The sequence below is a fragment of the Aphelocoma coerulescens genome, chromosome 2 (genome assembly GCF_041296385.1).
Source record: "Aphelocoma coerulescens isolate FSJ_1873_10779 chromosome 2, UR_Acoe_1.0, whole genome shotgun sequence".
Lineage (NCBI taxonomy): Eukaryota > Metazoa > Chordata > Aves > Passeriformes > Corvidae > Aphelocoma > Aphelocoma coerulescens.
The window spans coordinates 110835253-110853984 of record NC_091015.1 but is presented as its reverse complement, the minus strand read 5'-3'; the positions used below and the strand labels follow the sequence as shown (position 1 = coordinate 110853984).

Below are 18732 nucleotides of genomic sequence, written 5' to 3'. Positions count from 1 at the left end.
TTCTGTTCTGGTTTTGTTAAGGTGTGTTGGTGGAGCATATGTGAGGAAACTGTATCAGTCCTTTCCTCGGTCTATTCTAGTTTTGTTGGTATATTCTACTACTATTGGTTTGCATCACTTTATACTTCGTGACATATTGGAGTTGTTGGTCTCTTTTAAGCTTAGCATTATTGTGGCTGATTACATATAGAGATATATATGTATGTATACATAAAATATGTAAGTCACAACAACAGAAAAAGGTTGCTAACAAATAGATGTAATTTCTGGATTTTTGTCATATTTTTTACATTAGGCTTGGCAAATACAAATAACTGCAGTATTGGAAATATTTCTGACATGTACAAGCAATGACATTTCTCAGAGATGAGAGATAAAGGAGATTTCATAGCCTAATCTTCTCATGTCAAGCTGTTCAGAAAAGAAGAATCCATATGAAAATATAATTTGACAGATAAAGTGTTCCTACCATGTTCCTGAGGAGAGGAAACATTGTTTCTTCTATGGCTAAATTTTCCTATCAAAAGTAAAAAAGATGTGCAACACATATATGAAAAAAAGACTAATGGACTTATATCACAGAACTGATCTCAGTACAGAAGTAAAGCCAGTTTAAACCTTTCAAGAGGTCACTCTGTGAAACAAATATCAATATAACAGGATTTTCACAGGCTCTTATGAGAACAAGTAAACCAGATACATCTACATGACTTTAAAACAGTGGGAGTGCACACTTCTCTCCAAAACACTACTGGGCCTGCACAGTGTCTTAGGTTACAATGTAAAATGTAACCAAAAGCATGTATTCTAGCACCATCTGTTGAAACCAGGTGGGGCAATGTTCTTTACCTCTTCCATGACACATCCCTGATAACTCCCTCTGGAGGGATATCTTCTGCTCATGGGCCATCCAGCCTCACTGCATGGCTCATAAAATTACATCCTCCTGTTGTGAGATGCTCTGCCCAGGGGGAGGAACCAAGCATTCCTACCTGGATATAATCTGAGGTTTGGAACACCACAGCCAGCCTCACCTACTGGATTCCCAGAGGACAAGAGCTACAAAACCACCACGGGACCTTCAGAGGAAGACCAGACCCTTCTACAGGATCACTGTTTCAACAGAACCACATCTATCACCTCAAGAGAACTGCAGCCTCCATTTAATTGGGCTGCTACCACCACCCTGCCGGGCAGGGAGTCAGGTTGTACCCTGACTCTGTCAGTGTTTCTCTACTACTGCTTTTATTTTTAATTTTCCTATTAAATTGTAGTTCTCACAATTTTGATTTTGGGTCTCTCACTGGTTTGCTTTCAAACTAGTACACAGTTTGCAAATGCTCAGAAAAACAGAGTTTGTAGCTCAGGCTTCAACTATGCACCTTTTTACTGTTTATACACTGGTTAGCTGACTAAAATAGATAGGTCTGGTTTGGTGTTTGGGTTTGGTTTTGCTTTTGCTTTCTGTTTTGTTTTGGGTTGGGTTTTTTTTGGTTTGGTGTGGTTTGGTTAGGTTTTGTTTGGGGGGTTTTGTTGTTTTGTTTTGTTTCCTTTTGGTTTTGTTTGGTCTGGTTTTTAATGAACTCTTGTAATGTGGGGGAGATGATACAAGAAGAGGGAAGCATACTGCAAAACACTGGAAACAGATTTTCAAAATAACCACAGTGAAGCACTTGTCTTCTTAATTAATAACTTTATTTACTGTCATAGACCAAAGGTTATTTACAATTGGCTCTGTACATAATGCAGATAAAATCTATGGATGTCTCAAAAGTAATAAGCTCATTACTTCAGTGCACATGGGCTAATTATGCTCACACAAGTTACTTTGTTTTTTACGTCAAGCAACCCTGTCCAAAATGTCCAAAATATATCCAGAGGAAAAACTGGAAATAAACAAAGAAAGGACTCGAAAAGAGAAAAAGATCATTGTATTTTCTTTGATGAAAAAACCTTCATTCTCAGAAATGAGTAATTATCTTCCTGCTTTTAGAGCTCTGAGATATGGAGTCCTTTCTCCTGCAATGATTCTGATATAGACAAAGAACTGGTAGAAAAATACTATTCAGACACTAAGTTCTATTGCACATTAAGTTTTGATTAAATTAGCTTAATAACAAAAATATTAATTTCAACACTAATATTGATCAGTGAACAGTCTACTGTGATTTAACCATGAAGCTATTCTGTATTTTCATCCTTCATATTTAGATGAGGGTAAAATCAAGGATTTGCAGAAGGGATCGGAACTGTAAATGCATTTTTATCTCCTTTTGGGTGGTTATCATTCCTTCCCTTTAAAAATGAAGCTTCATTTTTGCATAGCCTCTATCCTTTTACATTTGTATATGCATCATATTTCATTTTCTGAATTATAATTTTCCTAAAACTCTTTTGATTTTGGAAGCCTTACGCATTTCTAATGTTGTAGAAGACTGTTAGGAAGGATACATAAACACATTGATGGGGAAATCTTCAGAGTAAAACATTTCAAGATAATAAGATTAGGTAGGATTAGATTAGAGAAGAATTCTTGACACTAATATAGAAAAAGAATTGCTATCCTCTTCTTCAGAGAGTCACCTTCTTTTTGGCAGAATAATTTTATATAGCTCAGTCCGATATTTTAGTGCTTTTCCTAATATTTTCTACTAAATTTATTTTTACCTTAATTTTAAAGCATTGCGAGAATGGGAAACCCCATGAAAAAAAAAGGTGTAGGGATAGAAATAATTTTTAAAAAGCATGTATCTACAACTGAGATAAAATGACAATGTAAAAGAATAATAAATTATACTTTGTTTTTTAACAAGTACAGAGGACACAGTATTTTTAAAAGTAATATCTCTGTTCATTTTCATTCAGACCAGTAGAAAAAAAGATATTGCATGCTTTAAATTCCGTGACTCAGACCTGATTGAATAAACTTGTTGCAGAAAAATCCATACACATAAGAATTGTTTCTGTGGGTATGGAACTGTTGTAAATAAGGATGTGCATAAGTACCAAGTTCATGCAGTTTCACAGAGGGCTTATAAGCATCATTAAAAATCCATAATAGCTTTTTGGTTGTTTTGTTTCTCATGACCTCTATTTAAATAGAACTTTTATTCTCTGAGATGAAGCTTAATAACAAGAAAACCAACAAAAGCTCTCCAAGGATCGGATGGGCTCAGGAAGTAGAAATGGTACTTTCACAAGCTCAGACCTCAATCTATGTCATTGGAGTCATCAAGTGAGCCATAATATACAAGAGACTACACAAATACCTGCAACTTTCAATGTAGTTTAAACTAGTCTTCTCAATAAAACTCAGATTTACTCTTGAATTTCCAGACTTCTACATCACTTGCTCTGAACTACATTTGCTCAATTGCCACACATGGGAGATTTCAATATATACTGTCCATTTCTTGGTATGAAAGTAGCCTGCGATTCCATTTTCACCCTATTTTAGGCATTCTGAAAAAAGAAAAGAATATAAACAAAAATTATATTCATACATCTTAAGGCAGCTGTCATATCAAATAGCCAAGAGAAAATCCAAGGATAAGTAATATAGTTTGGCCTTAAGGCTAGAGAATGAAACCTTGTTTTATTTATGTGTGTCAACAGAGCTTGTGGTAACAGAAGGCTAAAAGCAGTGTTGGTGTACTTACTGTTGTTAATCAATTCAGTCTAAGTGGGATGATGAAATAACAGAAGCTCATTGAGAAATTCTTTATACTCATAATTTTCTCTTCTGCTTACTTATGCCTCTTTGTTTCTACCAGCTGTCTCCCCATCAATATAATTCCATTTCATAGAATAACTTCCTGTAGTTTGCATACATTACTGAATATTGTGCAGTATATATTACTTTGCATTGCAGTCACCGAGAGAAGAAAATGTGAGCCACCATTAATACTGCAGATAAAGGAATACCTGATACTGTGAGTAGTGATTTTCAAAGCATGGATAAGGTCTCAGATAGCTGCAGGTGGAATTTGTGGTTCAGACTAACTCTATTTTGATATAGGAAGAATTTTTTTTTTTTTACTCTAAATCATATATATTATGCCATTAAATGCAAATTTATCAAAACTTTCTGTTGAGATTTGAAAAATTGTAATACATTAAAATCTTTTTGCTGTTATATTTTAAAAGCTTGCTCAAACTTGATACTCAGGACACCTATTTGCCCTGTTGAAAACAAATACATTTCACTATTTTCTTTCTCCAAAATGAGGACCTGGAGGTTACCACATAGGTAGAGAAGAACATCCTTTGATGTGAATGAGACTTTCTACATGTATTTGAAGGCAGAATTTTTCTCCGGTAGTAAATATTTCTGTAGTACAAAAATAAAATGGATAACATGTTCAAAGAGCAAAAAGGTTAGGTGAAGAAAAAGAACAAAAGCTATAATAGTTTCCAGATTCCGCTGCAGCACAGGAGTTTATTTTTTTTGTATCTGACCTCACTGACAAGATCCAAGACTTAAAATTCTGAAAATTGGGCAGAGCCAAAAAAAAGTATCTACAGTTTACACTTTTTAATCTTAAAAGAAGCATGAAATCATATCTAGCTAAAATAAACAACAAGAGATGCTCTTCTTGCACTGACCTGTTGCAGGATATGGTACCCACTGATGGCAGAAAAAACATTCAGATCTGGGTACACACTGTAACAATATTATAGTTTTAAGAGGCATTGCCACAAATCTCAAAAATTTTAAAAGTTTTCAGTGAATGTTTCTATATCTCACAATAGTGTGTGAAACAAAAAAAAAAGTATTCAAACAATTTTAAATGTCATTGAACTTTTTTTCTAAAACTTCATTACAACAAATTCTACAAACTGTTTTTCATTACAAAATATATCATATGAAAAGCTCTTTCTGAGCCATGGTCCTCCTCTAAATTACTAAAAAGTCAGTGATGCGTGATTTATTGGTTACAGTATAATATCTCACTTCTACCATTCTTTCTTATGAAGGACTTAATAATATCTACAGATGACGATAAGAAAAGCTAAATATACCCCTTGGGGAAAAAAGAGGAAGAGAAACATATATAAGCACAAAATAAAAATTACTTTTCACAGTTCTTTATACACTCTATATTGGTTGTGAAATCTAATTTGTAACAATGGAGCCAAAATATATTACTAACTGAATATTATTTTAGGTGTAGCTATAACTACCCTCTCTCAACCTCCCAGCCATTTCAGAAAATAAATGTACTGCTGTGTTTATCACAAAATAGAAATGAAAGGTTTATTCAACAGTAATTTTTCCCTATCTAGGATAACTCAGCATATATTATAATGATACTCAAAGCAGGAATATTTTACAAATCCTACAATTTCATATCCTATGATTGCATTAGTTTTCCCACAGAAATAAAGATTAGATGGCCAGTAATGTCTGGAGAAACTGGATGCCCATAGCTATTAGATGTTGGAAACTGTGGACCAAACTCCACTCCATTCTCTACTACAATCCTATTTTCCAAGTATCACATACGAAGACTTGGACTTGTCATGCCCATCCACCTGCCTGGGGAGAAAATCAACAAACCAAACAAAAAGAAAGAAAGACAGAGAGAGAGAAAGAAAACAAGAAGGAAGGAAGACATCTCTGGTATACAATATTAGAATGAAGAAACAAAATTGTAGAAAAAAGCATACTGTGTAAGGGAAGAGGTGTGAAATTTAACTGTATAACTGTATAAATTGCAGTTTGCAATGAGTACCTGATCCACCTTTAAGCTTTTTGTGGCTTTTGGTTTGGATGTTTGGTTGGGGTTGTTTGTTAGGTTGGTTTCGGGGGATTTTTTGGATGCTACAATCATGTTTTGCCTGCATAATAATAGATACAGAGGAGGAACATCCTAATATGACAGTCATGTGTTTTGGTATCAGACAGTGAACATTTCTTCTTTAATTACCACCAAATATTCACCTAATGAACGTGTTTTAAGGACCAGATGTGAGCAGATCAAACAATTCTTGCAACAGCATTTTAAAAAATATACTGAAAGCAAATTTAATATACAAAGGGATCTTTCTGGAAGAAAATTAGGATTATTTCCATTTGCAATGATGCCAGCTCATGCAGCTTTCTAGTATGATATCTCCACCTTTCATTTTATTCCCTAACATGCTGAAAATATCCCCAGACTTTTAGAATTAGTTACAAAGGCACATTTGGCAGACTCACCACCTTTGATAGCATAAATTTCAATCTGCTTCTGTAACCAAGAGAATCTTTTAATAAAGAGATTAAAATATTTAATTTTTATTCTTTGTGCTCAAGAGGACAATGTTTGACCCTGATGACTAACTGAAAGCTAGATTTTACAGCATTATACTGGATACTAATTAAATGAGTTGGGACACTTTTCCAGCAATGCAACAGTCAACAAAAAAATCCTCCGTATTAAAAAAACCAAAAAATGGAAGGACTAAAGGAAATGGACAATGAAAAACACCCGAAAGTGCCTACTTAAAATCATCAGAAATGAAGTGGGAGATCATAACAGAATTAGATTAAAAATAAAGAGGATTATAATTTAATTAAATTGGTTTGTGGCAGAGTTACAGATCATCAGATTTTTTTTTTTGTTTCTTTGTTTTTGTAATATCCTATTTTGACATAAGAGAGTTTTTCAGCCGGAACAGGAGTTGTTTACAAAGATGATGCAGAATTGTGTCTTTGCAGTCAACAACAGTTACTTGATTTGCAGCAGCCTTAACTAACATCCTCAGTCCTGAACTCTATTCCTCTAATAAACACACCTTGATGTAAATTGACAATATCCTCCCAAATAAAGCCCAATTTTTGCACCATGAGACTGTGTAAATGAATTATACTGCTTTAATGAGATCCATACTAAGATCTAAATCTGATGCTTACCCAGTGTAAAATATATTTTACAGTCTGTGCTAGAGTATCTAATATCACTTCCCTGTGTGTGTATGTGAATTTCATTTGTTTTTCTGACAGAGAACAGTATCTGGCTTGAAAAAAAAAAACAAAACAAACCCAAAACCTTGATAGTTCTTCCATTGCTCTTTTCTTTCTTTAACCAGCCCTGCATTTTTTGCATCATGCTTATAATGATGTGGTGAAACTCCTTGCTTCTAAGATTACATTTGCTCCTACTTAATTATTCCAGGAAAAGTGTCCATGGATGGAGTAAGCCATGCTAAAACAGTACTGTCATACTCCCCCTGAAGCTCTGACTGTACCAGAAAGGAATATTCGTTTCCATCAGACCAATTGATGGAACATCCAGCTGATCTCATGAGATAGCTACACAATTTCTAGAGCTGACACAGGACTGTGTGTGAACTCATACTTGAAAGGGAGAGGAGAGTAAAGAGAAGGATGGGCATGAGGAAGAAAAGGACTGGGAGAAAGGAGTGAGCAAGAGTGAGCAAGGCTTTAAAGTAGCAATTCACTAATATACTGGCTTATGCCAATCGTGTAAAAGCTAAACAAGTTTCAAGGCTTCCAAGCATTACATTTAGGAAAGGGTGTTGGGTTTTCTGGCTTTTTGCTCTCTGGATACTAGGAAAAGACTTTGGCAACACGGTGTGCTGATGAATTCAGTGCTTGATAAACTTTATAAATTTAATTTTTAAATTACCTGATTTTTTTCACTAAACACATTGCACACCATTAATCACCAAGTTACATCATTTTGTTTTTTCAAGGAAAGGTAATGAACAAGATGCCCACATGCTTACAGAATTCTTTTACAGTGAACTAAAGCACCCACTTACTTGAATCACAAACAGATCTGTACATTTTCTATTCTAGTTCTATTATCAGTTTTAATTGCCACATCACCAGTATTGAGTATTGTGTAACTCTTTTGTTTAAATTTTTGAAGGCATGTTGCTTCACAGGGCTACTATGAAAAATATATTTTTGAAATTCTTAAAACAGCACATTTAAATCCTTTCAAACTAATCTAAATCACTTTTTAAAAAAAAGAAAGAAAAAATGTCCTTAAATAAAGAAAATATATTCTTTTTTTGTCACACACGTACTTGTACCCTTTAAAAATATGAAAAATATTCCTTTCATTTACATCCTTATTCAAACTGTAGGCACTAAAAATTCAAATGAACCCTAATTAGAGTTATTATCATAGAGCTTCAATAGAACAATTCTCATCTATGTTAAAGAAGTTTCTAGTTCAAAGGAAAACTTTGCAGTGAAAGTCATGCATAATTTTTTTTTCTCTTGTCAGAAATCAATCATGGTTTTGTCATCATTAAGGAGAAGAGTTGGCCTTTTTTAAGATAAAGGATGAAAGTACCTGGTCATTAAATACCCCTACTTAATTAAAATACCCCTACTGATAGGCTCCTATTTAAATTTATAAAAAAATTCTTCATCATTCTCCAACTGATGTCAATGGGCAACAGACAAAAAATAACACATATAAAGAAAATTAAACAGTGCAAAAGTATAGGTATAAATTTCCACACATATCAAGATTTGGTGTAATATACATGACAGAGAAGGCAAGGTGATAATGTAGGTGAAATTCATCACTGTATAAAAACCCCACAGAAATAAACTTCCAACCAATTGTTGACAATGGAAATTCTATAATTCATGTATTAAGTTCAAGAGGTCATGCACACAAATTTGCCTAAAAATACTGATTTCCTAAAATCCAAATACCTAGTGTGTCACTATGTGCTTTTGGAGCTCATAGAATTGTAAGATAATCCAGGCTGATCAGGTAAACTTTGGGAGGTCTCCAATCTAACCTCCTGCCCACAAGAAAGAGCCTGGCTCTGTCCTCCTAATCACCTTTTCCTGTCTATATATACATAGACAAAAGTGACCATGAGGGCCTGTGTTGTTCTTGCTCAACTTTACCAGGTCTCTGCTGGCCTGTGTCTCCAGCCTGCCCAGGACATTCTGTACAGCAGCCCTGCCACCAGGCTTGTCAACTGCTGCCCCTTGTTTGTTGTCAGACTTAGATTTGGGGAATGTACCAGGGTACCTTCTGCTTCCTCCTACAGGTCACTGATAGAGATAAGAAACAGGCCAACTCTAAGGAGACACTCCAGAGGTGCTCCAGTTGTTACTGACCTCCAAGCAAAGCACCAGTCACCAACCACAGTCCAAACATGCTTTCATTCATTCTCTATTACTCCCTGAGAGAACAAAGACTGTTACCTCCCAACACAGACTGCTGTGGGAGACCACGTCCAAAGCTTTTTTAAAGTCAAGAGGAAAAAACTTTTAAGATCTAATTCTTACCCATAGGCTTTTTGCCTCTTATCTCACATCAGAGCAATGAAACATTAGACAGAACCTATTAGCTGTTGTTGTACACAGCCAGAAAATAATAGAGAAAGCTCTTTCAACAGAATATTTTTCTGAAATATTAGCACAATATGTTGGTTTTTAACTAGCTAAAGCAGATACCACCTCCTTTTCTTTCTTTGTTTTTCTTAACTCAGGTAGATTGCATTGAAGCCACCATCCCCATAAGCCTTTCCAAGCTTTCTGAAAGGAAAAGGCATTTTTTCAGGTGATGTTATTAGTGGCAGTATGAAAGCCTGATAAAATTAAATGATTCACTGAAGTGTATTGAAAAAAACTTATCTCTCTAGGCTTCATTTCCTTTAGACAAACAGGAATCCACTGAGAAAAATGTGGTTTGGATATAGCACCAAAGAATTTTATTAATGTGTTACTTAATCATATTTATCCCACAAATTCTATTTCTTGCCTCTTTCATTATCTTAATTAGTCAAATGGAAACAAAACAGAACAAAGTGCAGCATGAGATGAAGACTTCCATGAAACCAAAGAATCTTGAGCTGTAAAGACAATTTTTGCCCACTGAAAATCAAACTGACTTCCTTTTTTGTCCATTAGATGATCATGTAACTCCAGCTGTAATTTATGTCCAGGACTCCAGTAAGTAAATTACCTATTCCAATCTGTAATTCAAGGTCTGAAACATCTGGCTGTGGGGTACTTGGGGCCAGTGAATTTAGTCTTAGATTTGACTTAGATACAGAAAATTAGATTACTATCCAAATACTCTTGTATCTTATTCTGGAAAATAATTCTGCTTCCCTTATTCATAAATAGAGTCAATGAAAGAAAAGAGAACACAGAACATACTCAGCAAGTATGTAGAGCTGTTTGGATATAAGCAGGCAATTCCTGTTCATGTTTTATGGAGCAGTCATCATATCCTGCTTTTTCATACATCAGGCAAAGGCGTCAACAAGAGAAGAGATGGATGGAAAAATGCACCACAGGTTCACACAGAACATGGGAATGGACAAAGATATGCACTGTGTACAGAGCAGGAAGACTTCACAGAAAGCTGGGAGGTGTCTGTTCTTTCCACCTGTTTTGTCTACTCTTTGAACAGGACAAAAAGGCAGGCTAAATTCAGTTGAGAGGAGACAAAAGTCTAGATAAAGGAAGTGATGATTTTATCTTTGACTTCTGAGGAACGGGGAGTACATCATTATCTGTCTTCTACAATCTCTAAAACTTTATAAAATTTCTGGTTCTCTGTTTCTTGGTGTCTGTTTCTTTGGGTTTTGGGGTTTTTTTTTGATTGGTTGGTTGGGTTTTTTGAGGTGTTCTTTCTTGAGGGTGTATTTTGTTTTGTTTTCTTTAACTAAATTTGTGATCTAATCTTATCCAAGTCTCTCTCGTTACCTTAGCAAGATAAACACTTTTCTAATTTCAAATACTTTCTTGAACTGCACACAAAAAATTGTAGTTTCTTTAGATAGCAGTGATTAAATTGTCAGGCAACAGTTTCAGTGTGGCAGTTTTTCTGACATTCTTCAAAAGGTGGAATTAAATCAAGCATTATCAGGCTAAGAGATCTTTTTATGTTCTCACTCAGTGTTATCTTTCAGTCTTGTAGCCTACAATATGGATGCTGAGTAGTCTTCCATAGCACTTTTGCACCCATGAATCTTGTAGCCTACAATGCAACTACTGTTTTAGGCATGAAAGTATAAAGTTTCTTTGTTTTGAAAATGAAGCACAAATTTGTAAAGTTTACAGTTTTCAGTGACTGTGGTCAAAGACACCAGGCACAGCCTGATTTCAGAAATATTTCATAAATATGGAGTAATTCTACAAATATAATTCTAGACTTACCCCATGGCAAAAAGGAAAACATAAGCCATTGACCTGTATTCCCATAATCAATATATCACCGACAACATTTCCAATTAATTATATGTATATATATACCCAAACTGGCTGCAAAGAATTTCAGGTTCATGTCTATTCTGACTAGATGCACTGAACAAACCAAATCTTGAGGTCCAAAGGAAGAGCTGTTTAGACATTGCTAACCCATTGCTATAAAAGCTTGCAGTAAATGAGAATTTATATGTAAGATCACTTTACTAATAAATAAACAATCTGCAAGGGTATGTGGGAGAACAGTATCTGCTCTTTTAAGGGTATCTGGACAAAGGAGCCATAAACAAGAATTTACAGAGGCAAACCTGAGTGACAATTGATAAGGAAAGTCATGATAAGAATAAACCCAGCCAATCACCCTAATTGGTGCAGAGGTGAGGTTTTGTTTTTCTTCAGTATGATTGTCTGAGTAATGACCTTGCAAAATTGGGATGACAAGGGAGAGAGACAAACAGATAATTACCCTTAATGGAGACAATAAGCAGAAATGTACCATTTCTGTGAATTACCAGAAATTCACACTAATTGATGAGCTACCAAGAAACTGCAGGGCATCTGAGTCTTTGCAAATGGTAAGGAGACAAAGAGGATACTGCAGGTGGGGATGGCAGAGGGACTACGCCAACTGATCAATCAATGTGCAAGTGAAGGGAATCTGGGAGGGGGAGTAGACAGAAAAGGGTATAAAAGGGGCCAGCTTCACGTAGAATGAGACAAGTCAGTACACTTGTCTGCGCCTGATCACCAGTCTATCCAATAATCTCATAAATTCTTTTCTCAGTTCTCTCACTGCATGATCTCAGTCTCTATCCCATGTGCATGTGTGCCCTGCATGCACAGCTGGTGGACCCTGAGCAGACTTGAGTGTCAGGTACTGGAGCCAGACTGGGGTACAGGCACCCCTGGCCCGTGGTGTCAGCTACTGCAGCAAGTGGGGTCTTAGCAACAGCTACCGAAATGAGCTGGGATCTTTAACTTCCAGCTGCAGGGACTGGAATGGAGTGTGTGTTCCCAAATCCTGCTTCCGGGAGCACTGGTGTGAGTGAGGGTTTCTGCATGGGCAGCTGGAGCAGGACCATGGGGCACAGCCTATGTGCCTGCTGCCAGCTGCTGGGGGCTGACAAGTGTTTGTCTCTTACTCAAACCAGCTGAGTGTGCACTTCTGTGGGATTGTGTCTGGAGAACTTCCACTCACATTTTAAGCTGGACTCCACAGCAAGTAAAGGACCCTTTGTTTTAGGCCAGGGTAATAGGTTAACAGGAGGTCCATGTGCTGCAGGGGACTTGAGAATATGGAGTTCATGAGAGATGAATTTGCTAGCGAGCATTGAACTGGACTAGCTGGTGAGTCAGGGACTGTGAAGCAGGTAAGGAGCCACTATCTGGGCAGGTGTGCCAGGCAGACAGAGCGTCCATGGTGGTACTGGAGGGACCTGTCTGTCTGTGTGTGCTTGTTAACTTGGAGAGCATCAAAGAGAGCGGCAGGTAGAGAGGAGGGTGGGGCTGTGTTTCTATCACTTAGAGCAGTTAATTTGATGACTCAAAAGGACACCATATAACTGTTCCCAACATCCTGAACACACTCAAAAAGTTTGGAATTAACAAATATCAGTGTGAAGATGTACTCTCTGAAGTATATGGTACAGAGGGATCATAAAATTACCTATGCTTTCCACACTTGAAAGTATTTCCTGTTATTTTGAGTGCTCTTGCAGAGAGGTTTTAGCATTAACAAAACACAGTAGATAGGAGGAAAGAAAAGAAATGTGAGCAGCAGCATTTTCTCAGTGGTACCAAGAAAGCACTATGTTTTCAGAGTCTTCCTTCCTAGTTCTATGTGTAATTCAGTTAATGTTTCTGCTAGCTCCTGGACAGCAGGAAGTACAAGTGCCTGAGAACATTTATTTTAAACATTAAACACTGTATTAGCTGCATTAATCAGACACATGCTACCATGAGGAGAGGGAGTGGAAGGGAGGCATGAAAGTTTCCAACATCTTTGATTGTGTTACAGCTAAAGAAACCTTGAAATATTTTATCCTCTGGCCTTACACTCTTCTGTCTCTTCATCTGTTATCTCACTGACAGCCTCTTTGAATCATCACTCTTAGCAGTCTCCTATTTTAATGCCCGTCTCTCATTAGGTAGCAGACTGTTTTCCTCTTTTTCCTCTTTGTCAGACTATGAGTACAACTGAAAACTGTTCATTTTTTTTTAAATAAGCTTTTTCAACAACACAACATGGAATTTAACTGTCTACCATTTTTCAAGTAAATATCATTGAAAAATTAAAACATTTTTTCATTATAGAAATGGAATTTTTTTCTTTAGAACCAGAGTTCAGTCACTGCACAGTGTGTTCCTTTGCCTTTGACATTTAGCAGCATGACTGATTGATAACTTAGCATTACTTAGGTACAAGATTAATCTCCAAGTAGATTCAAGAGAAGGAAAAAAGAGACATTGAAATTTTGCCTTTATACCTGAACTGCTGTAAATTAGAAAAGTAAAAAATGTAATTCATCAATTTTTATGCATTGACAGACAGCAGCATTTCTTTACAAATACTAAGAGAAGGAATAAGAAATCTTTAAGCCAAAACTTAATACAAATATTTAATTTGTACATAAAATATCTACAACATTCCTCATAATTTTTGAAAAATGCCCTGCCATCTAAAGAAAAATTAATTAGTATATGGGAACAACCATTAGTGTCTCACGTAGCATAGGAAATTCAGAAAAAATAAAAGTTATATTATCCAAAGTGTATGTAGCAAATTTAAAATAATGCCACATTAAAAGACTTCTTAGCTGTTACAAGAAAAAAAAAAAAGTACATTTAACCATATCAGAAAACTGTTTGAGAAGTTTTACTTGCATTTGAAAGGATGGAAATGGAGACACTTCTGTGGGCTATGCCTGTATTTCAAAACTGCTTGGAAAAAAACCACACCACCAAAATGCCCACACTACCACAGAGGTTATAGTAGTCATGACATGCTATATGCCAATCCACTGGCATAGATAATGTTTCCTGGGATAGGAGTTGACAGGCAGTATGTCAAACTTGGGCCAGCATCAAGCTTTCTTGGACATGGTTAAATTTCTATTACAATTTATTTTCAGTGTTCGAGTGCACCACCAGCTCCAGCAGAGGACCATGACTGGACTCTCTGGCTTTTATCTCTTCACCATCCTCATTCAGAGAATTTTGAAGGACTTCTCAATTAGCGGATCCCCATTTTGTCCCTTTTTCCCTCTTGGATGATGCAACACATTCAAGAATCAGAGCGACATCCTAAGTATATACTTCTGGAATATCCCTTCACATAAATAAAATCAGTCTTTAAATTATAAAAGAGCAATAGATTTTCCATTTAAATTGCAATTTAAAGACTAGTCTGTTCTTGACACAGGAACAGGACAATGGATGAAATATCGTGTTAGTCTGCAAAGAGTATTTTCTAAATTTTGTTTTCGTCACAGTATAGCACTGCAGAAAACCAGCAAATTAAATAATTATAAATTAAAATACAATGTAATATAATACAATATAATATAATATGGAGAACAAACTGATTAAAGAAATTCAATTCCCTGATTAAGACTTTAGAAAAAAAATCTAGAAAACAAACATATCTTAGAATGAAAAGCAAGCAGTAAGTGAATGTAATTACATTCTTCAGATGAATTCCCCATATATTAATATATTTTTACACAAAGTAAATATTTTCAGACATAAGGACTTGTCATCTAGTTATACAAAATTCTACCCATTAATATCATTGTAGATGAAAATGTGCTTGCTAAGTGAGCTATTGTTTAAAACAAAAAATCCAAAGGAGCTGCTTTGTTGTATCTTTTGAAAGGATGTTTCATTGTTTTGAAGCTAAGAATACTGAGTCATAAAGCATTAGTAATGACTCAGAATGTCTTGATGCCTCATCTTATTTTCCTAACTATAAACCTATTCGGAAAATTTTGCCAGAACATTAGATGTGATCCACTGAGTTAAGAACATATTGTATTATCTCTTTTGAGAACTGGAATACATGTTTGGTTACTAAAAGTAATTTGCTCCCATTTCCAAACATGTAATTGAATATAATTAGAACATAACTATCTCCTGTTTATAAGCATATGAAAACTGTATTAAAATTCCTAATTAACTCTGAAAATTCGAGAGCCAGAAAATGTCAGAATTATAGTCTACCTTAAAGTGCTTTATGTTTTATGGTGTAAGTTTTACATCATGAATTGAATACTGTCACCAACATACTGCCCTCAATTAATTCAGTTCCTGAGATGGATGGTATTCACTGACTGTGGAGCTATTCAGTGCTGGAGTTTTGGGTTTTCTTGTTAGTGTTGGGGGTTATTTTCTCATTCACTGTGTGGATCAATGCATTATTAGCTGCACATTATCCAAATTATATTAATTTTGTCGTGGGCTTTTCTGTGGTTTTCCTATCACATCATTTATCACCACAATTCCCATCTGAGACAAAAATTACTTGAGATCATTAATAAAGCTATTTAATGTATCAGAGGTAGGCACAGACAAATTTATGCTAAAATCATTGAACATGACTATGCATTTGAGCCGCCTAATTTTTTAAAAGTTCTCTACAACATTAAGAGGCTTGTCATGTTCCTAGCACGAATGCTAAAATAGTTCAATTATTCATGCTTTCCAGAACCCAAGTTCCATAAGAAGAGATATGGAAGGCATCAGTGACTTGCTGCAGGCACTTTGTTTATGTAATTTTCCTAGCACCACACAGCAAATTCACAGCCAAAGAACCCAAGCACTGCTCAACTGTCATGGACAAAAGTTTCTTAAATTCCGTAAGTGACATTTCTGAATAGACTGAACAACACTCTTCTGACAGTGGCCCAATTCACTACAACCTCTGGTTTCCACTAGGAAAATTAGTTTTATTGCCAATCAAATCAGAGTAGGGTAATGAGAAATAAACACAAATCTTAAAGAACACCTTCCCCCAACCTCTGCTTACTTCTGGGGCTCAATTTCACCCCTGATTTTCTCAACTTCCTCCCACCAAACAGCACAAGGGGTTGCAGTCAGTTCATTGCATTTGTCTCTGCCAGTCTGTTATGATCCAGTTTTAAGGTTCTTTAGAAATGCCTCTGCCTGAATTAAGGTGCAAATGAGACCATGTGCCAGTGACAATAGTAAGGGTTTTATTTGATGGTAAATATGAGAGAAAGAGAGAGAAAGAAAGAAGTAGAAAATAGGTGGGTGGGACAGAAAGAATGACAGGGACAGAATAAGGAAAATATCACCACTCCATGGATCCCAGCGATGTTCATTGATCCTCTCCAGCTGGTCTCTTGGTGGTGAAGGTCTCCCCCAAAAAGCACAGAATCTGATGTGTTTATATACCCTTGAGCCAGGTAGCAATGTCCAGGCATGTCCCCCTGGGGTGGGGGTCAGTCTCTCACAGCAGACTCTGGGTCTGTTGCACCACGTGCAGCCCTGTGGGGCCAAGCCTCTCACGTGAAAGTCCCGTGGATGTGGCCTGTGGGGTTGGGGGTTCCACAGCTGGGCCAGTTTGTGTAATGGAGGATGGGTGTTCATTGCCTCTCACCAGAGGTTACACCATGCACCCAAAACCTCCTCCTCCCCCCTCGGTGGGGGGAGTCTGTGTAAACCTGGCTTCTGTGAGCTGTGCTCTCCCCCACCCCAAACTCAGCCGGGGATAGTTGCAGCTGGTGGCTTTGGCCTTTTGTGGATGCAAACCTTTCCCTCAGCCTGAGATGACTGGACAATGTGTTTCCCTTTATCTAATCAACAGTTTGACTTTCAGTTCAAAGTCCCACTCTTCAGAGAGGCTTCTTCAGTTGTAGCTTCTTTATCAAAACTTTATATCAATGTTTGAGGCATGAACTATCTTCAGTCTCTGACACACTCCTTCTTCCTTGGGATAAGGACTCCTAACACTCTTCCCCTGCCCCAGTGTGGAGTTCCTCCATGAACTTCTCCAATGTGAGCTCTTCCCACAGGCTGCAATTTTTCACTAATTGCTCCAGCATGGATCCTTCTTCTGCTGGAATACATATTTGGTTACTACAAGTAATTTGCTCCCATTCCCAAACATGTAATTGAATATTATTAGAACATAACTCTCTCCTTTTTATAAGCACATGAAAACTATATTAAAATTCCTAATTAACTCCGAAAATTCCGGAGCCAGAAAATGTCAGAATTACAGTCTCCCAGTCTTCTGCTGGACAGGGGAGAAGCTTCTGGCAGCTTCTTACAAAAGCCATCCCTGTAGCAACCTCCACTCTACTACCTGTCACTATCACTTACTCAACTATGGTAGGACATGTGGATTCACAGGGTAACAAGTAATGCGACAGTTTCCTGCTGTCAATGTCTGTACTTGATGTATATGAAGCTCGACAGCTGAGAGGAAAAAAAGAAAAGGAAGGTGTCTTGGGGTGACTTTATGATGTCATATCCCCTATCACCGCTCTATGCCCCGACATGATTCCTGTACCTTTCTGTGTCTTTAAAACTGGGTGCGAGAGAAAGAAAAAGTCAGACAAACTTTTCAAAGTTGTTTGTGCTCCAAGGTCACTCTATCTTCTCTGTGTGCTTCTGCAGCAGCAAGCATGGAGGAAGCACCCTTTTCCTGCTTTTCACCCAGCTTTCGGCTCTGTTTATCTGGACAGAGATGGAGCATTAAATATTTTTTTTCTCCCTGGGACTTTGGCTTCTTCTCTTCTGGACTGTTCAACAATACCAGAACACACTGGGAGACCCTACACCATTGGCCTGGAGCAGGGCTCTAAAGATGAGAGAGAGAGACTACGTCCAAAGAAAGGCCTCTAAAATCTTATCAGGTTTCTCTCCCCAGTGAGAGGTTTTATTATTTAGCATTATTATTCTTTTCCCACTGTGCATTGTGTCTGTTAAATAAATAGTTTTTTCCTTTCACTTTCCTTGGAGGAAAATTTTTTTTTTCCCAAACCTGGTGGGGGAGGGATGGTTGAAACCTGCCTTCTATCAGAGGACATTCAACTTTGGACATTCCTCCTAATTTGTCTCAAACTAGGATTCTGTCATAATCAGGCCATAATCCAAGTCCTCAGTCTGCTTCCTGGATATTGCTGTGGTTCACTCCTTTCAGAGCCTGCTGGCTTTCCAACACTAAAACACACATACACACATGATGTGAAGAAGCAGGATGGTTATCCATTAACATCTAACTGATTGATTGTTATACAATTGAAATTTCATAGAACATTTTAAGTGGAATAATATTATAACCAGCTTCACTCAAGTCACTCCTAGACAGGAAAAATGTCCATATATTGGACATCTAAGACAACATTATCACAGATCATTTGAAGACTCTTTGCCCCTCTGAATCAAGTAATTTGTAAAACTCTTACAAAGCAAAATTACTTGAAGTATCTGCACAAGTAAATTAAACACCTGAGCTTTTGTCAACAAATTTGTGGATTTATAGACGAAACACTATACTCTGATACTGC

At 36.7% G+C, this 18732-nt stretch overlaps 1 long non-coding RNA gene across 2 annotated transcripts in view; it reads right to left on the bottom strand.

The window, feature by feature from the left end:
• Positions 1-2851: 2851 nt before the first annotated feature.
• The window catches only part of LOC138105867 (uncharacterized), a 75070-nt gene continuing 59189 nt past the window's right edge, over positions 2852-18732 (bottom strand). For both annotated transcript variants that reach the window (XR_011148750.1, XR_011148749.1), the window contains one exon: positions 2852-3462. This is a non-coding gene — a long non-coding RNA (uncharacterized lncRNA). The remainder of the gene's footprint in view (positions 3463-18732) is intronic.